Below are 23,254 nucleotides of genomic sequence, written 5' to 3' on the forward strand. Positions count from 1 at the left end.
TTGACTCTCCCAATAACTCCCAACAGCCTAGACTGGGACTGAGCCAGACGGGAGCCAGGAGCCAGGAGCTGCATCCAGATCTCCTGCGTTTGGAGCACAGCTGTAGCTGAAGTGTGCGTGAAGGGCTAGTGCCTGGGCAGAAGCTGATGCTGATCATCGGCCCTCGCCATGCAAAACCCACAGGGAACACGGTCTGTGCAGGCATCGCCTGGGTGCCAGGAGAGGAAGGCCTGAGTGGTGCCCATGGGTGGTCCCGGGTCACAGGAACAAGCCCTGAGGAGGAATCATCACAAAGGGACCCAGAGCAAGGAGGACCCAGCATGATTCCCAGCTTCATCCAGGGAGTGGGTTTTGGGTGGCAGAACGTTGAGTCCACGTGACAGGGTTTTCAGAAAGGAGATCTGGGGCAGGCATTGGGCCTGTTAAGAGACCTGTTTCAGACACTGGAGCATCTGAGTCTGAACTCTGGCTGGGCTCCCGTTTCCAGCCTTCTGTTGATGCTTGAAGGCAGCAAGTGGCGGCTCAGGCAGCTGGATCCCTGCCACGCATATGGGAGACCTGGATTGGGTCCCCAGCTTTGATCCAGTCCAGTCCCAGATGTTGCAGGCATTCAGGGAGTGAGCCAGAAGATCTCTCTCTCTCTCTGTGTGTCTCTCTGTCACTGTCAAGTGAATAAATATCAAAGAAGGGAAAAGAAAAGAAGAAAGGAGACCCTGGGAAAATTTCAGAACAAATTACAAATTAAAGTTTTTTTTTTTAATAAACACTTAGAACAATAATTATTAAAAGTCAAGCCTGGGTTCACCAGGAATTAGTCATTTCCTGTTTTTTTTTATAAGGTTACTAGACTGGTTAACTAGAGAATGTTATCAAAGGGATCCTGGTGATTAGCCGAAATGTGGTGTTTTCTCATGTAACATTTCTTTGATCCTGTGGAGAAGAAGATGGAAAGCCTTCGATTTTATTCTCCCAGCTGGGTGTCTGTGATGCTGTTGCTCAGAGCGTCATGTGTGTAAAACAAGTATTCAGTCCCAAAGAAAGTCGATGCTGGCTGAATGGTAGCTTGGCGGCTGGTTCCAGGGGTGAAGCAAGCAGGGCTCTGAGTTTGACCCATTCGTGTTTGTCAATGACATTAAAGAAGTACTCCAGATAATATCTATCAGCATTCAAGATAATACAAAATTGAATGTGATACATTAAGTGGATTTGTTGCTATGTCCCCCAAAAATATCCTTTAGGCTAGAGTGATGGACACCCGAAATACAATAAAAATCAATGTAAATATCTTATGTAGGGTCAAAAAAAAAAAAATCTCTGAAAGAAAGCAGATGGAAACCTATGCCTTCATTGTGGTTGATGTGAAAAGACACCTGGGGCTTTCGGTTGACCACAGCGAGATCCAACAATGAGTAGGGTTTGGCAAACAAGATTGTAGTTAAAGAACATATAGTGTCTTCATCTCCTTGAATCAAAAAAAAAAAAAAAAAAAAAAAAAAAAAAATGCTTACTCAGCCCCTCTGGGAGTTGGGCACTGACTTACATACGCACTAGAGACCAAAGCGGACAGGGTCCCTGCCTTCACACAGTAGGAGAGAGAAACAGACACAAGAAAAGGCAAACACATTACAATCACAATTACAGTGGCCTGGGAGGACACAAATGAAAGCAAGAAAGAGAGTGTTTGAGGGGACCCATGGGGGGAGCGGCTGTGGTTAGGGTGGGTTTCTCTGAGGATACAGCTAAAGCCAAAAGCAAAGAAGATGGCGTCAGGGAGGGGGAGTTCCAGGCCAGAGAGTGAGTGAGTCTAAAAGAAGCTCCATGTGTTGTCACAACTGAAAGACCCAGGAGGCTGACCCCATTGCGGACCCCATTCCCCAGCTCCTCTGTATTGCTTTCCAGCTACCTGGGACTGAGTTCTCACCAGTGGAATGCTATTGAGTAATCGGTGTTGGGAGTGGGAGACCGAAGAGATGGACAGACCCCCTCCTCCCACGCTGCTTTTCTTGATAGCCGTGTCTGGGGCCTGGCGGCAACCTGGCTTGGACGCAAACACTTGCAGACTAGCAGAGCTCCAGCTGGAGAGGGGCTGGGTCGCTGAGTGACTGCAGGGGACAGAAACACCTGCTAGCCTGACACTCACAAGGGAGAAAAACAAAAATATCGTGTTACACATCATTAAGCCACTGAACTATTGTTATCCAACCTCTTAGAGAAACAACAGGTACTAGTGCTGCTATTGTATTTAAGACATCATAGGTAGTTTACTTTAAAAAAAAAATTATTTATTTTTATTGGAAAGGCGGGTCAGATTTACAGAGAGGAGAGACAGAGAAAGGTCGTCTATCCACTGGTTCACTCCCCAAATGGCTGCAATAGCCAGAGCTGAGCTGAATGAAAGCCAGAAGCCAGGAACTTCTTCAGGGTCTCCCACATTATTGATGCAAGGCTCCCAAGGCTTTGGGCCATCCTCTACTGCTTTCCCAGGCCATAAGCAGGGAGCTGGATGGGAAGTGGAGCAGCCAGGACATGAACTGGCACCCATATGGGAGCCCAGCACTGGCAAGGCGAGGATTTAGCTATTGAGCCATGGCACTGGGCCCTGTGGTTCACTGTTTCTGTTTTACTTATTTGAAAGGCATAGAAAGACACAGAGGTAGTCAGGGATCTCCCATCTGCTGGATCATTTCCCAAATTCTCAAAACCCAAAGCCAGGAACCAGAAAATGCAGTGTCCCGTATGAGTAGCAGAGATCTCACTGCTTAGGCCATCGGAGCGGGGACATGGAGGAGGAAGATGGAGGCAGGATTGAAGCCCAGATTTGAACCCACACACTGATCCAGAATACAGCAAGCATCCCCAGTGGCAGTGCCTACCCACAGGCCACTTCCTAAGATCCACTGTCCACTTGAAGCACGTCCAGGGAAAGGTAACAAAGTCCTTGGAGATCTGTCAGAACTCTTCCTGTTGTTGAGTGTGCCCGCCCAGGACGGCTGTCCATAAACACGGAGGAAGAGCAGGGAAGCCTGCGTGGGGCGGCTCCAGTAGGACCCATGGGATGGTGGGGACTTAGGGTGACGGGGATTCCATTTCAATAGAGGGAAGACGCTCCTAACGCTGAGGGGGCGACCAGGAAGAGGGGTTCAGCCACCCCCCTCATGAAGGGAACATCACAAATCTGACTCCCACGACATGGAGACCATTCCAGCGCATTCTAGGATTAATCTGGCTTGAAGGCAGGTTGTCTTGAGAAATCAACGGTAGTTTGGAATGAACCCCGGAGGTAAGAATCTCCAAAGATTTCTAAAGCAGCAGTATTAAAGCAATCTGCCCTCCAGTGTATGTGTGGGTGATAGGGAAACCTCCTGCTTTTAACAGCCCGTGCAGGTCATTTGGTGTTTATAGTCCCAGAACCAGTAGCAATTTAAAGAAAGCCAAGAGTTAAGTATATCGACTTTCTTTTATTTTTGAGATAATCCCCAAAATATTTATGGGCTAGCACTGAGGGGAAAAAAAGAAAAAAAAGCCTATCTTCCCAGATGCCTGTTTCATTCCAAGGAACTCAAAGTACTTCAGAGCCCACTGTCATCCAGACGGGTCACATGTCTGGATTGTTTGTGTCCAGGGAAGATTGTTAAACCCCATCTCTCAGATAAGGAGAAGCTCTCACCAAGAGGGGAATCTAGCTTTTCAAGGTCTCAGAGAGAGCTGATGATGGGGGCAGGCTCCTTGACCAAGATCTGCCCCACCTTCAGGTGCGCACAGAGCCCCCCAGCCAAGGGTACCCTCCACTAGCAATGTCCCCCACATACCAGTCGAATCCACCTGAAGGCGGGGCGTTCTCAGCCAGACATCTCAGACTCAACCAATTGCATGCTGGAAATGACTAGCGGAGCTTAGAGGGCAAATGCTATCTTCCAAGGGCCCTTTGGCCTAGTCCTTCCCATGCCGTTTAACTGTTAAGATGGAAGGCCCACAGGGCCCAGCATAGTAGCCTAGCGACTAAAGTCCTCTCCTTGCATGCACCGGGATCCCATATGGGCACCGGTTCTAATCCCGGCAGCTCCACTTCCCATCCAGCTGCCTGCTTGTGGCCTGGGAAAGCAGTTGAGGATGGCCCTAAGCCTTGGGACCCTGCACCCATGTGGAAGACCCAGAAGAGGCTCCAGACTCCTGGCTTCAGATTGGCGCAGCTCCAGCCATTGGGGAGTGAATCAGTGGACAGAAGATCTTCCTCTCTGTCTCACCTCCTCTCTGTAAATCTGACTTTTCAATAAAAATAAAATAAATAAAAAAAAAAATCGAAGGCCCACATAATTACCTGGAATGCACTAAAGCCATGACCATCAACTCCACTGTCTGGAAATGTAAACCCCTCATACAGTATTGGCTTTGGCCACCAGATAGAGGAAACAGACTGCAATCCTTAAAGACGCAACGCCCAGGGTGGGGGGCAAAGGGGTGGGGTGGGGAGACCGTTTTGAGCCTTGTACTTACAAAGGGAAAACATGTGTTTCCCATTTGTCTCGGGATGGGAAAGAAAAACTTTTCCTTTCACTTAATCTTGGTTTAAACAAACAAGAGAGACTGCCCTTTCGGTAAACTCACCGAATGTCAAATATTGTTCACCAGCGTGGCATCGGCTTCCTAAGCCACTACAGAGCCACTCTGCTCACGTAATCCCAACCCTCAATGAGACGGCACTTTGAGCTGAAAGAGGAGGCCACTCAACTCATGCATCGCTCTCCCTCCTCTCGGGTCGGGAGTCAGCCCAGGAAGGGAGTCGAGTTTCCAAATCCACAGCCTCTGGTTGCAGACGGAGGCCCCCAGGCGATACGGCTTCAAGTCCATGACTCAGGACTTTGTGAGTGAAAGCTAGCACGGCAAGTGATGGAAGAAAATTCCCCCGCTTCCCTCCCTCCTCCTCCCTGAGGCCTTGGACCTGACAGCATTGCGTGTGTGTCCATTGGGTGCCAACGTGCCTGGCACACCTATCCCCCCCGCCCCCGCTGCGTCCCGCCCCATAGCCGTGGCCAGCGTCAAGGTTGGACAAAGGAAGTAGTCCGTTGCAATGACTTTCCTGTTGGCCTGCAATCGCGGATGATCACTGTGCAATGTGTGTGTGAGAGAGAGACAGAGAAAACCTCATAAAGCAAACCAAATAACAGAGGGGGGCCAGGTCTGGGTTAAAGGGAAGTGTCAAGTTGGGGAGGTGGGGGGGCGGGAGAAGCTCGTGATGCAAGCGTCCTCTTTGAAGTCACTTTGTTTGTGAAATGTCTGCTGTGCTCTCTTAAGGAAACTCCACTGGAATGAAGTTTTCTGTGCCTGTGGGGTTTAGGGCTATTGTTTTTGGCTCCGGCTTTCACCTCAAGCCCTCGCTAGGACATGTATAAATCCCATAACAACAGCCTGACATGAAATTGCTCACCCTCTCATTGCATCAGGGGACTTTTACTCAGGCGGATTGTGAATGCCTCATTGTTTAATAGGACAGGAAGTTTACTCTCAATGTAAATGAGGAATCTTTATTTCCCTCCCCCCACCATCCCTCACCTCCTGGGAAGAGTTTTGGAGGCAGGCCTGGTCCTCCCTGGTCTAGGTCCTTGGCTAGCTCCCTCCAGCTGCAGCCCAGTCACAGCTGCCCCATTTCTCTCTCAGGGTAGGGATTTTCTCAGGACCCAAGTAGTAGGCGGATTTTTCTCTTGGAGGCGACACTGGGTGATGAATGACATGAGGGCCACCCAGGGACAGGATTGGGCCTTCCAAAATGGGTTGGCTTCTTTTTGTTTTCAGTTTCTTCCTTCTGATCTGGACTTACTTTGTTTTTTGTGTTACACACAGAGGGAAGCCTGACCTCCCATCCTACCTCAGCCTGTCTCACAAACTCATGATGCCTTTTTTTTTTCTCCTTGGGCTATTCAGAGCATCAGATCTGGAGTCTCTGAAGCCCGGAGGTGTCAAAGTCACTGGCCTCAGCAAGACGATGCCAAATGCAGAAGCACGATTCTGTCTTCCATCCAGGCGGATCTCTGAGAAGAGCAGAATAGATTACATAAGGCTGGGAGTCGGGGTTGGTGTTGTGGCATAGCCGGTTAAGCCACCCCTTGTGGTGCTGGCATCCACATCAGTTTGAGTCCCAGCTGCTCCACTTCTGATTCAGCTTCCTGCTAATCTGCCAGGGAAGGCAGAAGAAGGTTGCTTGGCCCCTGCCACCCATGTAAGGAAACCCAGATGGAATTCATGGTTACTTGGCTTTAGTTTGGCCCAGCCCAGATTGTTGTGATATTTAGTAAATAAACAAGTAGATGGAATCTCTGTCTCTGAATCTGTGTGTGTGTGTGTCCTTCTGCGTTTCAAACAAAAAAAATAAATTTTTTTGAATTTTAAAGGTTTATTTATTTATTTGAAGGTCAGAGTTAGAGAGGTGGAGAGAGAGATCTTGCATCTGCTGGTTCACTCCCCAGATGGTCATACAACCACCAGCGCTGGACCAGGCCAGGCCAAAATCAGGATCTAGGATCCTCATCCAGGTCTCCCACAAGGATGGTAGGGGTCCAAGTACTTGGGTCATCATCTGCTGCCATTAGCAGGGAGCTGGATCAGAAAAGGAACAGCCAGGATTTAAAACCATTCATTACTCTTATGAGATGCAGAGGCCACAGGTGGTGGTTTCACCCATTACATCAGCGCCAAATCTTTAAACATACCTGAATAAAACTGCAATACTGACCAGTTTCTACATGAATGTTTGCCTACACGTGTGTGATTTTTCATTTAAATCAGGTCAGGTATAATTACACCAGAAGTGAAAGAGCTTCTGTTTTCAGACCTGCTGCACGTTAGATTCACCTGCAGGATTTACCCACTAACAAGGATGCCTCTGCGTTTATCCCCCAAGATTGTGACGTAATTGGGCTGTCATCGGGGTGCAGCTTGACTGTTCCGAGTACCCCAGGCAATCGTATTATGTGTTCAAGGTCACCCTTGAACTAAGACATCCCCCAAGGAAGCCCCTTCACTGGCCCACAATATTAAGCCACATTTTGCCAGCTGCTTGCATAACATCTCCCACCACCACCTCTTATTCTAGCACTGGCATCTTTCATCTCCTTGCTCCTCACCCTGGCTTTTTCTGAGACTTTAGCATCTTCAAAGTGCCTGAAGGAAAACTTAACAAATGTTACTCCTTCCTACTCAATTAAAAAAAAAAAATTATGTTAGCAAATCTAGCCATTGGCACCTACTGAAGTAAGAAAAAAAGTCAGCGGCATTTCAGTGGCAGGTGGCTGTTTGCCTGTCTCTTCCTGGTTTAGGCTGCCTATTAGCTAGCTCCACAGGGGATCAGTGCAAACCCTTCCCGTGCAAGACACAAAGAAGTACATGGCAGGAACCTGCAGGAAAATGTGGGGCCTGGCGCCGAGCTTGGCATATTGGTGCTGTGATGAAACCCTGAGATTATTTGGTCTGCAAATCCAGGGTGCTTTCCCAACCTAATTTGATTCTAGAAATTCCAGCAACTACACTGAGCCTAAGAAAAGGCAGCCAAGCGATCTGCAGATGGCCACGGGCATGCTGCCCTCCTGGCCAGTCCCTTCCAGCTCTTCCCAGGATCCAGCATTTCCTCTCACTGCTGAGACAGGGCGTGGGAGCTGCCTTTCCCGCTGGAGAAAGCCGTTCAGTGGCTGGGGCTGTGGAGCAGAACTCCTCTGAGTAGGGATGACACTCTTGGTTGCAAGTGGCAGGGAAAGGATTTTCCCCCCCTCATACCTGGCATGGTGGTGCAGCAGGTAAAATCATCGCCTGTGACACCAGCCTCTCTTAATGGGTGCAGGTTCAAATTCCAGCTGCTCTACTTCTAGTTCCCAGCTGCTATACCTGGCAAAGCAATGGGGGATGGAGGGGAATGGTCCCAGTACTTGAGTCTCTGCCACCCACATAGGAGGCCCAGTTGGAGTTCCAGGCTGCTGGCTTTGAGCCCTGCAGCCATTTGAGATGTGGAGCAGCAGGTGGCAGATCTCTGTCTGTCTCTCCCCTTCTCTTTCTGCCACTGTGTCTTTCAAAGAAATAATCAAGAAGGAAAAAAGTTTCATTTTTTAAAGTCAGTGTCAGCACCCAAGTGGCCCAAATCTTCTACATTCCTACTTTGTCTTCTTGTCTTCTTTAGATCTTCTGTGGCCCATCTTGCCTGTCTCTGAGCTTGTTTCTGGAAGGAAGAACTTTGTATCAGGCCAGCACTTGCTAGTTCATGATATTATTTCAAAACATAGACATGAATGTTTTTACTTTACACACTTTAATATATATATTTATGCTTTATTGGAAAGGCAAATTTACAAAAAGATGAAACAGATAGTTTTTTCTATCTGCTGGTTCACTATACCAGTGGCCATTAGGAATGGGGTTGAGCCGACCCGAAGCCAGGAGCCAGAAGTTTCCTTCGGGTCTCCCATGCGGGTGCAGGGTCCCAAGGCTTTGGGCCGTCCTCGGCTGCTGTCCCAGGTCACAGGCAGGGAGCTGGATGGGAAGTGGAGCAGCTGGGACATAAACCAGCACACACATATATATGGCATGCTGGCACTTGTAGGTGGAAAATTAACCTGTCAAGCCACAGTGCCAGCTTAAGAGACAAGCCTCTCCCAAGCCCATCTCTCTCCTCTTTTTTTCAGAATTATCTCTGTCATTTTTTCTTACTCATTACCTTTTAGCTTTTGACACACAGCAATGAGTCTTTTTTTAAGATTTTATTTTTATTGCAAAGTCAGATTTACAGAGAGGAGGAGAGACAGAGAGGAAAATCTTCTGTTCACTGATTCACTCCCCAAGCGGCCACAATGGCTGGAGCTGAGCCGCTCCGAAGCCAGGAGCCTGGAGTTTCATCCAGTTCTCCCACATGGGTGCAGAGTCCCAAGACTTAGGGCCGTCCTCGACTGCTTTCCCAGGCCACAAACAGGGAGTTGGATGGGAAGCAGGGCTGTCGGGATTAGTACCGGCACCCATATGGGATCCTGGCACGTTTAAGGCGAGGACTTTAGCTGCTAGGCTACCGCGTTGGGCCCCCACAACAATGACTCTTGCTGTAGCTTTCGTTAGACTCATAATTAGCAATTTCATCTGGAGCTAAAGGAATTTTCCTAAATTTAAATTTTCCTGTTTGAAAACTCCTGTTTTATTCAGATCCCCTCTTAGTCTTTCCCAGTTTGAAAAAGTACGAAGTGTTCTTTATCAGCATCCACACAGGTTTATTGCTAAGGGATTTATGACTGTAGGTGCTACTGTGGGAGGATGTTGCAATTACAGTTCTCAGTAGCTTACTGGTCAGATGAATGCCTTGACCTTGGCATGTCTGTCTTGTCTAGTCATTTCCCTATATGCTTTTAATAATTCCAGTAGATTTTAGCTGTTCTGTTTACTTTAAGTTTACTTTAGTTTTATTTAAAAATAAAATTACAGTTACAGAGACAGAAGGAGAGAGAGATCTTCCATCCGCTGGCTCACTCCCCATAAGGCTTCAGTGCCTGGAGCTTCCTCTAGCTCTCCACATGGGTGTAGCAGCCCAAGGGCTTGGGCCATCTTCTGCTGGCTTGTCAGGCCACTAGCAGGCAGCTGGATCAGACTTGGAGCCACCAGGACCCAAACTGGCACCCATACGGAATGCTGGCACCTGAGGCAGAGGTCTAACCTACTATGCCCATGGCCCTGTCCCCCCTCTGAACATTTTTAAAGGATGCAGTCACGTGATTGTAAAGAATCGTGGTTTACATTGATGGATGAACAAGCAAAGAGCTGTGGTCCAATGTGTTAGTGTCTCAGGACCACATAGCAAAGGACCACCAGCTGGGTGGCTGAAAACAAGTGTATTGTGGAGGCCTGAGGTTCAAAATCAAAGCATCATGGCACAGAGGCTGAAGCCACTGCTTACCTGGTCAGCATCCCATAGGATCCCTTGTTTGAGTCCCAGCTGCTCCACTTCCAGTCCAGCTCCCTGCTAGTGCCCCTGGGAAATCAATAGGAGATGGACCAAGCCCTCAGACCCCAACACCCCCATGAAAGACCCAAATGAATTTTCTGGTTCCTGGCTTCAGCTTGGTCCAGCCTCGGCCATTGCAGCCTTTTTGGAAGTGTACCAGCAGATGGAAAATCCTCACCTTGCACGCATCAGGATCCCATATGGTTGCCGGTTCTAATCCCGGCAGCCCCACTTCCCATCCAGCTCCCTGCTTGTGGCCTGGGAAAGCAGTCGAGGATGGCCCAAAGTCTTGGGACCCCCACACCTGCGTGGGAGACCTGAAAGAGGCTCAAGGCTCCTGGCTTCAGATCAGCGCAGCTTTAGCCATTGCGAACGCTTGGGCAGTGAACCAGTGGATGGAAGATCTTTCTCTCTGTATCTCCTCTCTGTAAATCTGACTTTCCAATAAAAATAAAATAAAGCTATTTTTTTTAAGTATCTGTTGGGCCTGGCATGGTAGCCTAGCAGCTAAAGTCCTTCCCTTGCATGCGCTGAGATCCCAATGGGTGCTGGTTAGTATCCCGGCTGCTCCACTTCTCTTCCAGCTTCCTGCTTGTAGACTGGAAAAATCAGTGGAGGATGGCCCAAAGCCTTGGGACCCTGTACCCACATCGGATACCTAAAATAAGCTCCTGGCTCCTGGTTTCAGATCGGCTCAGCTCTGGCAGTTGTAACTACTTGGGGAGTGAACCAGCAGATGGAAGATCTTTCTCTCTGTACCTCCTTCTCTCTGTAGATATGACTTTCCAATATAAATAAATTAATTAATCTTAAAAAAGAAATAGTATCTGTGATAAGATTTCAGGCCCATCCTGGTCCAGTATGACCTACATCTACAAAGTCCCTCTTTCCAAAAAACGTCTCATTTCCATGGATGAAGGGTTAGGACTCCATCCCACACCATCCACGCACCCACCTATCTAGACAGACTATGTCTAGTATTTGGGGTCCACCTTACAAGTGATATTTCAGGACGTATATTGAAAAAGCTGCTATGTGTGTTGAAGATGTCAACCAAGAAAGGAAGTTGAGGCACCCCAAGTACAAGAATGAAGGCAGTTCTTTGGCCACCTGGTGCTTCCCGATAGTAACAGAACAGCTCAATTGGAGAGTGGATTGGCCACAAATGGCTTGTTCCCAATTATTTTGGCTGATAAGAGCAGCACAGGCTGTTGGTTGACTATTGCTTATTTCATACTATTCTTGGAAAAAAAAATAGTGATAAGTGGGAACAAGCCCTTTCCTTGGGTGATTTGGGGAACCATAGACTTTCGTTTGGGTTGTTTACTATCCTGATAATATCAGCCGGTCAAGCAAGGGTTAAGCAATACTTTAGGATTCCACGTGACTAGAGTCCCATCATCTCCTATTTCCCTGGGGGCTAGGGAGAGATGTTAAATGAGCTTCGGTCTCATCTGATTTCAAATTGCTTTGTCCAGGCTGACTACACAGTGAAGGATCTTGCAGCCACATGATCTGAGAGATCATTAGGGGACTGTTCGGGTTGGAGCCAGGCCTTGGGAGGAGGACTCATATCATGTTCACCTCCACCTGCTTCTGTGCATTTTGTGGCACTCCTAATTGTATTTTGTATGGAGTGGCATTCAGAGGAAAGTAGATTTGGGCTCTGTATGATTTTTGTCCTCAAAATGCTAAAGAATCTTTGGATTAAGATTGGGTTCAAAGGCCTGGGTACCTGCAGCAGTGGGAGCGAATTACTTCACCCTTTACTCATCCAAAAAATAAGTAGGAGGCCTTTTTTTTTTTTTTTTTTTTTTTTTTTTTTTACATCAGTAGCAGGCCCTTGGCCAGACACTAGAGTAATGACAGGCTTATAAAGAAGTTTAGGTCCTGTTCTCAGAAAGTTTGTAGTCTAATGGACCCTGGAAGGTTTCACGCAGGCTGGGTAGGCACACTGGTCAAAATGTTTAAGAGCGAATGGCCCTGGAGCGGCAGCCTTGTGTGTGCCGGGATCCCATATGGATGCTGGTTTGTCGTCTCCTGGCTTCTCTACTTCCCATCCAGCTCAACTGCTTGTGGCCTGGGAAAGCAGTTGAGGATGGCCCGAAGCCTTGGGACCCTGCACCCACATGGAAGACCTGAAAGAAGCTCCTGGCTTTGGATCAGCTCAGCTCTGGCCATTGTGCCCCCTTGGGGAGTGAACCAGCAGGTGGAAGATCTTTCTATCTGTAAAGCCGCATTCCCAATAAAAACGAATAAATCTTAAAAAAAAAAAAAAGAGAGAGAGAGAGAGAGCAAATGGCCCACATTGGGGCACAGTGAGTTAAACACCTGCCTGTGATGTCAATATCCCATATGAGCACTGGTTCAAGTCCTGGCTGCTCCACTTTGGCTCCAGCTTTCTGCTAATGCGCCTGGGTAAAGCAGCAGAGGATGGGCCCACATACTGGGTCCCTACCAGCCATGTGGGTGACCCAGGTGGGGTTTTAGGCTCTTGGCTTCAGCCTGGCCTATTCATGGCCATTTGGGAAATGAACCAGCCGATGGAAGATCCACTTTCTCTGTGTCTTTCCCCCTGTAACTCAGCCTTTCAAATAAATAAATATTTTTAACAAAGATGTTGAAGAGCTAAGGCACCACGGTGTTTACGCTCATTTGAGAGACAGCACGGGAATGAAAACATGGTTTTGGGTGGAATTAATGCAAAACAGATTGAAAGGAGCCCAGAGGGGGCTTTCCCTGGCAGGATACAGGCGGTAAAAAAAACAGGCTGGTCCACCGTCAGGCACGGCTGACCCTCCGAGGAGAGTTTTATCTGCACAGGCGGCCGATTGCCGTCTTCTGCTTCGCATTACGGAGTGCGCCGCCTTACCCCACCCACTCAGAGAAACAAACAAACAGCCCAGACCCACAATGGCTGCTGGGGCGGGAGCCACCTCAGTAAGGAAACCAAATCCCTCTTCCAAATCTTAGCAGACAAAACATCCCCAGCCTAGGTGATTTCCCTCCAGCCCCTCGGGGACACCGAGCCAGGGGCAGGCAGGGGAGAAAACTTTCAGTATCTGCAGAGACAGGCTCCCCGGGGGCGAGAGGGAGAGGCCTCCACCGCTCTGGGCTTCTCAGCGGCTGTTCGTCCTTCCTGAGCCAAAACAAGGCCTGTGCCAGGGAAGCCAGTCCGGCCTGAGATTGAGGGGCGCGGGGAGGGGAGGGAGCCCCGAGCCCAGGCACTGTCTGCAAGCGTGGCTCTCCGAGGAGGCAAGCACACATGGCCAAGGTAAACCTCCATCCACGAGGCCCAGGTGAGAACAGGCCAGTCCTCCAGCGTTTGCCCTTAGACCCGAAGAGAAGACAAATACATCTTTTTTTTTTTCTTGAGATCAGACCTTGGCGCTGAGAAACACTCGATGCTCAACGCAGAGAAGGTCTTAAAAAAACTCATCTGTTCCTGCTCCTGCAGTCTGTCCTCTCCCTACTCCCTGCATCCCAGCAGGCAAAAAGCATGCATGAGCACACAGCCCTGTGTACTCCTGCACCCTGCCTGCCCCCGGCCACACAGGTGCACATGTATGTCCACAACACCTACGCTCACGGGCATACACATCCTTTGCCTGCTTGTAGTGCACATGCGTGTACACTCATACCCACAAGCCTACATCTTCACCTACAGGCCCATACATGCACCTTCACATACAATCACACATTCTTACACATGCAGTCATACACGTACAGGCATGCAGCCTCACACATAAGAATATGTTCCTCTCATGCCTGCACACACTAGAGTGTACACACACCCTCAGAGCTACACACAACCTTACACAAGTGCCTTCGCATATAAACATTTGCATGCATTCTCACACATCCTGACACTGATGCACACACGGGCACATGGGCGCTGCTTAGACTGATTCTTCTCTCGACTCTGATTCTCTCCTTCGTGGCAAGACAAGGCCAATGACTTTTTTTTTCCTATTAATTTGTTTATTGAAAGGTAGAAATGAGAGACAGGGAAAGATCTTCCATCCACTGGCTACTTCCATCCACAATGGCTGGAGCTAGACCAGTCCAAAGGCTAGACCAGTCCAAAGGAAGAATTCAGGAGCCTCTTCTGGGTGGATGCAGGAGTCGAAACACTTGAACCTTCTCCCATTGCTTTCCCAAGCGCCTTAGCAAGGAGCTGGATCAGAAATGGAGCAGCGGAGACTCAAACCGGCACCCATATGGGATGCTGGCTCAGCAGGTGGTGGCTTTAGCATGTGTGCCGCAGTGCTAATGTCTCATTGGATCAGGTTTCAGGGCTTCTGTGTGAAGATCCTGGTCTGGCACTAGGTTGTCAGATAGAGTAGCAAAGACCCAGGGCTGTACACCCACCATTCACCTGTCACAGAAGAACGAAGATCTGGACTTGGGCCAATATGGCCCTCACAGCCCCTTTGGTGGCCACGTAACCTCTCCAGGTTACGTGGGGAGCAGCTAACAATTCCTACTTTATAAGGATGGAAAGACATGGACGCCAAAGATGCAGGCATTGCGGAGAAGGTGCATTCGCTTTGGCTCCTTCGGCCAGGACCAACCCCGGCCACGGCCCTGAGGTTGCCATTTCCCAAGCACATGGGGACAGGAACTAACTAAGCCCCAGTGCAAAGCGCTCAGGGCAGTCCCTGTCGTTCCTGGTCGAGGCAGCCTGCCATCCCAGCCCTAGCCACCATCTCTCCAGGAATCTCCCGGAGAAGCATTCAGATGACTGACAAGATGTGGTTCTTCGTGTATGGAAAAACCAATGAGGGTAGAGAAGCTGCAGAAACAGAAGGACGAACCCCCAAAGCAACAGAACGCCGGGCGCTCGGCGGCCTGCCGCCTGGAACATCTGGAACTCCGCGGACAGGCATGAGCTCTTGGCAGCAGCTCTGAGAGCCGCCCGAGGCGGTCAGAGCAGACACTGTGGGACTTTTCCCCTTGACTTATTGCAGCTTCCTCCTGGAACTGGCCTGGTGGCCACGCAGCGGCGGCTGTGGCGGTGGTGGCGGCTTTACCATGGAAGCGTGTTTCAAATTCTCTTTCTCCCCAGCCCCCCGCCAGCCTCACCGTTTCATTGTGTAAGGTGGTAAGTCCCTATGTTTGAAGACAAAGCAGTAATACATGGCTTGCCAGACCCTTTGCTGACTATGCTGTACAGGATTTTTTTTTTCCTTAACCCTTGAGAGTAACAATGATCATACCCATTTCACAGACAGAAGGGCTCAGAGAGGGTAAGAACCTTGTCCAAGGTCAACAAGAGCCCAGCAAGGGGAGATGATGAGCAGTTGAACCCACGGCCATCTGTCTGTCCCCTGACATCATTGCTCTCTAGCCAAGGAGGGACAGTGTTAACTGGCCCTGCTCTCCCCCCGCATGGGGAGAGCTAGAACACCCTGGAACTCAGCTGCCGGAAACTGTTGTTGTATGACCTCAGCCAGCCTCCTCATTTCACAGACGGCGAAAGTGAGATCTGGAGAAAAATAATAATAATAATAAAATAAAAAAGACCAGCGACTAACCCAAGGTCACATTGCGACCTATAGCCACTCCCCATTCCCGGACTTCACGGTCACTCAAGGACTGGGGAAAAACCTTTAGAAGCAAAGACAGCTGGAAGGCGGGCTGAGCCCCGGAGCACTCTCTTGTGACCTGGTGATGAGGCACTGACGGAAGGACTGTATTTCCCCCATTTGAGAAACCCTTTGGCATCAGACAAGTTCAGGGCGGGCTGGGGCTGGGTGGGGGGAGGAGAGTGGGAGCCGGGAGCGGGCAGGGCGGATGAGAAGAACTTGGCAGGAACCTGCTTATAAGCCATCTGGAGACCGGCGTGAGGACCAGAAAAGCAGCTGCCCTTTTCCGTTTGGTCTCATTCCCCCGAAATGTGGTTACAGCCCTCTGTGCACGCGAGGTTTGAGCCACTGCCCAACTCCAAGGGCTGACGTGGGGTCAGGGGTGGGGTGGAATTCAGAGAGAACTCCTTAGCCTGAATCCCCCAAGCCGGGCAAAGCCATTCCCACCATGCAATTGTGCAGGCTGCATCCTGTGGGACGCAGGGAGACACACATTGTCTGCCCACCCGGAAGGCAGTCTCACGTCATCGGTTGTTGCATTGAGAGGCTGACATTCAAGTCATCACCATCACCATCATCGGCTGAGCAATACCCGCAGGCCAGGGGGTCTGTGTGTTTTCTTGCTTCATCCTCTCCTCTGAGCTGTGTCCACTTTCTTTTACTCACAAGACCTCTGCACCCCCAGAGTGTTTCAGTGAGGTGACAAAGGTGTCCCCCGGTGGAGCCGGAACTCGAATTCCAGGTAGCTGAGCTCACCTGTGATGCTGTGCTGCACCTGTCACCGCTTCCTAGCACCTCAAGTGACACCTGATCATCCTGGGAGCAGAGATGAAACCCAGACACTCACTCTCCCTGCCCACCTCTCCCACCCTTCCCGCTGTACCCCACTTTCTCCTCCAGCCGGGAAACCTCGGAGAGACAAAGTGGCTGGAAGGTTCCACCTGTCCCCTCATGTCGGCTCTGCTCATCCGTGGATGAGTCAGTTGGAATTTTTGGACACCCCAATCTTGGCGGCCTCCATGGTACCAGGAGCTGTCAGGAGGCAGGAATGCGTGGAATGTGCCTCCGTGTGCTCCTCGGCTGCCCTCCCCCTCCTGCTGCCCTCCCCAATTCCACCCCACTGCCTTCTATCGCCCCAGGTCAGACACTCAAGGAAGGTGAATGACACAATGTTTGTTAAGGGACAGGGACGACAGGTGCATGTGAAGATGGGGACAAAGACCAATTCTCCTCCTGGAGCTTGCCCAGCGGCCAGCAGAGCGCAGTTTCCCTATCCCGCTCGCCCACGCACGTCCGCGTTCCATGGCCCGGATGCTCCGGTACCCCCACGCTCGAACCAGGGAAGGGCAAGAAACCACCGATTAGGAAGTAAAGAAGAGAGAAAAAAATAAATCCCAGTCTGTCTTCAAAGACGGAATGTTTGCCCTCTTTGCCCAGCTCTGACTCAGCTTGGCAGCTCTGCCATCCCCAAAACACGACTGATTCTGTCATTCTGTCCCCATTTATCCCACACGGAGCTTTTCTCTCTAGAGAAGGGTTTGGACAGTCAGCACATAGCAAGTGTGTAGATGCAGGAGGTGAGCAGCGTGACAAAGGAAATAGGTCAGCTTTGCGATGGAAATGGGGGGCTGGAGGGGCGGAGACAGAGTTCCTGGAAGATGCAATTGGACCTTCAGACCTGTGGGTGCCAGAATTTGTGTCACTCTGCTGCACTCTGAACGCTGTATGTGTCCCTGCTCTGCTGCCCAAGGTCCCATGGCTTCACTTCCCTGTCTGGGTTCCCCTTTCCTTCCACCTTCCCAGGAACAATGCCACCTGCTCATCCAGACTCTTCCTCAGCCACCTGCTGCCTTGCCCTGTGTGTATAGAACTCTCTTCTTCTCACCTGTGCCCGCACCAGAAACCTCCAGGGCAGGAAACATGATCCTGCCTCCCAACATCATGTGACAGCTCCCTCAAACACAAGTGCCAGGTGCTGCAGAGACCCAAAATACACATTTCTCTCAGGCATGTCTGGCTGGGGAAAACTGTGAAGACGTCGGTGGTAGGTGAAGAAGCTATGTTGAAGGAATGACTTGGTGCCCAGCCCCAGCCTGGACCCTCCCCCACCGACTCAAACCTCCTCCACTCTTCCCCTCCCTGTGTGTTCAAGGGCTCCATGCCATATGCATGCACCTCACTCCTGCAAGCAGGAAGGGCTGAGGGCAGAAACTATGTGGTCAGCCCGTCTGCCGGTAGGCCACAGATGTTGCCTTGATTGGCTATCAGAACGAGGCTGATGCCAGAATTAAGGCCCTGCTGACGCAGGGCACTGGAGAGCAAGCAAAACCACCCGGCTCATTATCTTGGCCTTATCCACCACATCTGTTTTAGCTCAGCATCTCTGCTTTTCGTCTTGAGAGAGATGGCCACAAGAGTTGCAGAATCTGTGAGCTGGGAGGGGCCTTCGAGGTCCCTCCAGCTCCCTCCTTCCCTGGTAGATAAGGGTCATGCCACCAAGCAGCTGTGACTCACCCATAGCCACATGGCCGGTGGGGGCAGTTGGACGGGAGAGACCCAGCTAGGACCAGACGCTAGCTGTTGCCTCCCAGGCCAAGGCTTTCCCTTCCCACTCTAGTTTTCTTTGCTGCCTCTCAAAAAATGCCAAGCCACTTCCAGATGGGTCTCTGATAGACCTCGTGAGGAAGAGGAGGCAACCATCGACCCCTTCTCAGGACCCTCGCCACTTTCACTACCCTATTAAAAAAAATGGAGCCTATTCCAGTAGGGGAGGCAGTTTTTCTCCCCTCCAGGGCATAGCCACCTGCATCCGCAGTATCCGAAAAGAGTATCATTCATTCTCTGAACAGCTCTCAACTGGGGAGTCACAGCTGCCACCACCCCCAATCCCCAAAGCATCTGAACCACACTTCTGGAACCCCTGTTCTGAGACCGTCATCCATCACCCCAGGCCCAGCAGACAGGCTCCTGGGAGAGTCTCCATTTCCCTTCAGGAAGAGTAGAGTCATGATCCCCCTTCCCACCCCCAGCCCACTGGAAAAAAAAAATGTAGCAACTGAGGCTCCTGCCCATAGTCACACACTTAGTGAGTAGTCAAGTCAGAACTTGAACTCCAATCTGACTGCAGTGCCTGTTTCCTTCCCATGAGGCCTCTCCACATGCCTCAAACGGAGCTGAAGACATCTTAAGACATACCTGGACCCCTGCAAAGAAATAGTGCCCCCACGGGCCCAGAAATATCCTGACAACCTCTTCCCCAGGGGACTGGGTGTCCCTCCCTAACCAGAAAGGCTGGAGAGAAAAATAAAAAAAAAAGGTAAGTGTTTCAAGAATTCAGTGGAAAATGAAATTAAAAGATAAGTTTGTTTGGGACGATGCCATGGTTTGGTGCATTAAAGTCCCCATCTGCAGTGCCAGCATCCCATATGGGTGCCGGTTCTAATCCCAGCAGCCCCGCTTCCCATCCAGCTCCCTGTGTGTGGCCTGGGAAAGCAGTCGAGGACGGTCCAAAGCCTTGGGACCCTGTTTCCTGTGTGGGAGACTTGAAGAAGCTCCTGGTTCCTGGCTCCTGATGGGTTCAGCCCCGACCGTTGCAACCACTTGGGGAGTCAACCAGTGGATGGAAGAGATTTCTCTCTGTCCCTCCTTCTCTCTGTAAATCTGACCTGCCTTTCCATTAAAAGTAAATCTTTAAAAAGGAGAGAGATTAATTTTGAAAAGAAATCCATGCATGGTCTTTTGCTAATTTGCCTTTTCCCTGAACTTTTTGAAGACCCCTTTGTGTAAGAAGTCCCTTGGCAAAGCTCTGATTATCAGAGAAATGGTTTGAGGCTTGAAAGCAAGGTCCTGAGGGGAGAGAGCTGGGAGGGCTATGGTTGACCAGGAGAGAGAGAGAACACCGATAGTGGAGTTTAGGGCCTGGAGGGGCACAAAGGGAGAGCCAAGCATAGTAACTTTCCCTTCCTCAGAGGCCCCAAGGAGCCAGCTCCAGGGCAGAGACTGGGTATGGGGTGGAAGGTGAAGGGCTCAGTGTGACCGGCAAGAGTTAGTCAGCAGCCAAGTTCATGAATGGAGCGATTGTCCCAGCGTGCCTGCCTCAGTACTCACTGGGCCAATTGGGTCATCCCCAAGGCCTGGGGAGCTGGGCTGCTATCAGGAGGGGACTGGGAACTTCACACTGCTTACTGTCCACATTTGGGGGATGAGCGTGGGGGACTCTGCCTGGCCTCAGGAGATTGTGAGTCACAACCCTCCGATGAGCTTTGTCATTGTCCACTGTCCGGGGGACAGCAGGACAGGAGTCCTGGCAGAAGGCCCGGCATCCCCTGACAACCCACTCATGTGATAAAGGAGGCCTGGGGCTGATTCACCGGGTGCCTAGCCCAGTTCTCAGCTCTCCCACCAACCGGCAGCTGCTCCCATCCAAAATTCACCATCCAGCAGCCATTCCTGGGGGACCCCTGGCACTCTTCCATCCCACCCCCTTCTTCTTTGGTTGATCACGCAAAGGTCTTTTTTGTGGTTTTTTTGCTATTCTTTCCACCCTGTCCAATCTTTATCTCCAAATGCAATCTATTAAATATTATTCAGCCTTCAAAAGGAATAACAGTCTGACACATGCTGCTACACACAAAAAAAGTGTATCTTGGGCATACTGAGCCAGACATAACAGGACTAGTAAGGGTAGATTCTACTCATAAGAGACCAGGGCATAGGGCCCTGCTTGATAGCCTGGTAGCTAAAGTCCTCGCCTTGCATATGCCAAGATCCCATGTGGGTGCCAGTTCGTAGCCCAGAGGCCCCATTTCCCATCCAGCTCCCTGCTTGTGGCCTGGGGAAGTAGTTGAGAACAGCCCAGAGTCTTGGGCCCTTGCACCCACATGGGAGACACAGAAGAAGATTTAGGCTCCTGGCTTTGGATCAGCTCAGCTCCAGCTGTTGCAGCCACTTGGGGAGTCAATCAGTGGTTGGAAGATCTTCCTCTCTTGTCTCTTCTCTGTATATCTAACTTTCCAATAAAAATAAATATATCTTCAAAAGAAAGACAGAGAGGGGAGGTTGGGGTATTGGCAGGTTGGGTTCAATGGGCCCTGAGTGTCGATGGGGAAAGGAAGAAAAGTTTCAGAGGAGTATGGTTGGTGCCCAGCCATATAACCGTGTTCCCGCCTCTGCACCGTGCATTAACAAACCACTAACACAGAAAACTGCTATGTTATGCATACTTTACAACAATACAGAAAAGCAAAGCGTAATCTACTGTTCAAACAAACCATGAAAGACAAAGCACCTAATTGGATGTTCTCAAAAATCCCACCCCTGGGGTCAGTGTCATGGCACAGGGGGCTATGCCACAGATTGCGATGCCAACATCTCATATGGTAGTACTGGTTCAGGTCCTGACTGCTCTACTTCCAATCCAGCTTCCTGCTGATGCACATGGAAGGCAACAGATAGCAGCCCCAGGGCCTGGATCCCTGCACCCACATGGGAGACACGGATGGAGTTTCAAGCTCTGGGCTTCAGTCTGACCCTGCCCCAACTGTGACAGCCATCTGGGGAGTGAACCAGTGGATAGAAGATCTCTCTCTCTCTCTTCTCTGTTGCACTGTCGTTCTATTCCACATGAACAATCCTGCTCCCACCTCTGTGATTAACACTTTGGAATACATCTTACTAAACCTTTTAATGTTCCTATATAATCATGCGCAAAATATAGGCCCTTAGGTAGACCCGGAACATGGGGTCCCCAAGTTCCTGCCACAATGCTTGTTTCTTTAAAGAACAGCATCCCATCTGCAGTCTCAGTTCTCAGGTGACAAAATCGTGGCAGGGTCGTGGCATTAACCAAAATCACCATCCAGTGAAGTCTTTGTTTTTTCTTTTAAGATTTATTTATTTATATTGGAAAGCAGAATTATAGAGAAAAGCAGAGACAAAGATCTTCCATCTGCTGGTTCACTCCTTTACTGGCCGCAAGAGCTGGAACTGAGCTGATCTGAAGCCAGGTGTGGGAGCCTCTTCTGGGTCTCCCCTGTGAATGTAGAGGCCCAAGGACTTGGACCATCCTCTTCTTGCTTCTTGCTTTCTTAAACAGGGAGCTGGGTGGGAAGTGAAACAGCTGGGATATAAACCAACACCCATACGGGATGCTGGTGCTTGCAGGTGGAGGATTAGCCTGTTAAATAACTGCTCCAGCCCCCATCCATTGAAATCTTAGCTATGCCTGGCCCAGTGCCAGGCTCTGGGCATGCATGAGCTTAATCCTCACCCAGCACCCTGAGGAAGGTATGTTGTTGTATGTGAACTTCCAAGTTCCGTTCCCAAAGCAGGAAGTCCCCAAAGGCTTTGGGGACAAAGCAGGTGTTCAGTCGACAGGGCTGGAAGGAGGGACTGAGCTGGGAGCAGGTCCCCGGACCCTTAGGTTGCGCTATCTGAGCGAGACGCTTTGGTCGGCTACCGTGGTCTCCCCTGCCGTGGCAGAGCCTGGCTGTCTGGGGCCCCTTGAACACTCTCAGTAATCCCTTCCCTGGAGTGAGGGCTTGTGCCTGCTTGTGGCTGCTGGGTCCTCCCCCAAGCCCCAGAACACAGTAGGTGTTCAGCAAATATTTGTGCAGAGAATAATCTCATTCATTTCTCTGTTTAATCTTCCCCCACGCCCCTGGGAGGTAGCAACTTAGGAAATGCGTTAGTCATCCCGGGTAGCGGGCGAGAGGAGAGACTTTCTCTGGGTCACACGGCCAGGGCAGGCTGAACTGCAGTCTTGAGCTCCTGGCTGCCCTCCCAGGCCTCCCCTCTCCCATCATCGAGACCTTGGCTCCCGCCTGTAAAAGGACAAAGATATTAATTGGGAGGACGAACCCTTTGAGTCATTACCAGCAATAATAACAGTCATTACAATTGTGCTCCTTGTCATTTTTAACTCCTCTAATCCTCCACATCCATCACACCAATGAGGTGAGCCCTGTGAGTAGCTCTCTTTTACAAGAAAAAAAAAATTATTTTATGCATGTGAAAGACAGGGTTACAGAGTGTACGAGAGACAGAAAAAGAAGTCTTCCAAAAAAAGAAGTCTTCCATTTGTGGGTTCACTACCCCAAATGGCTGCTATTGCCAGGCTGAAGCCAGCAGCTTCTCTGGGTCTCGCACGTGGACTCGGGGGCCCAAGGACTTTGGTCTCCTGCCATTCCACTGGTTTTCCAGGTGCAGCAGCACAAGGCTGAGTCAGAAGTGATGGAACAGCAAGGACTTGAACCGGTGCCCATGCGGAATGTAAGCATGGCAGGTCAAGCCTTTACCCACTGAGCCACCATACCAACCGCTGTTAACACCTGTCAACAGAGAGTTTTCCAGACAGAGAGGTTGAGGAAATTTCTTAACATTGCACAGCTGAAAAGTAGCCAAGCTAGAATTTGGATTCTATCTGATTTAAGTCCATGTTGCATCCTCTGCTGGACCCCAAGAGACTCCTCTGGATGGGGTGTTGATGTTGGTGAGGGAGGGGGCCTGAATGACTTGTCCATTCTTTTCTCCCTGCTTCCAGTCCGTCCATCCATGAGCCCCAAGTGGATGCTCTGCCGGGACAGGGAGGAGGTTCCCTGCCCCCAGGGACCAGGGAGCCTCGGGGAACGGAGAGCAGCTGTTAATTACATGATTATGCAGTTGTTAGATTGGAATTGAGTGCTCCCCGGAAGGCAAAGGCTCC

Source organism: Ochotona princeps, chromosome 29 (assembly GCF_030435755.1).
Source record: "Ochotona princeps isolate mOchPri1 chromosome 29, mOchPri1.hap1, whole genome shotgun sequence".
NCBI classification, from domain to species: Eukaryota; Metazoa; Chordata; class Mammalia; order Lagomorpha; family Ochotonidae; genus Ochotona; species Ochotona princeps.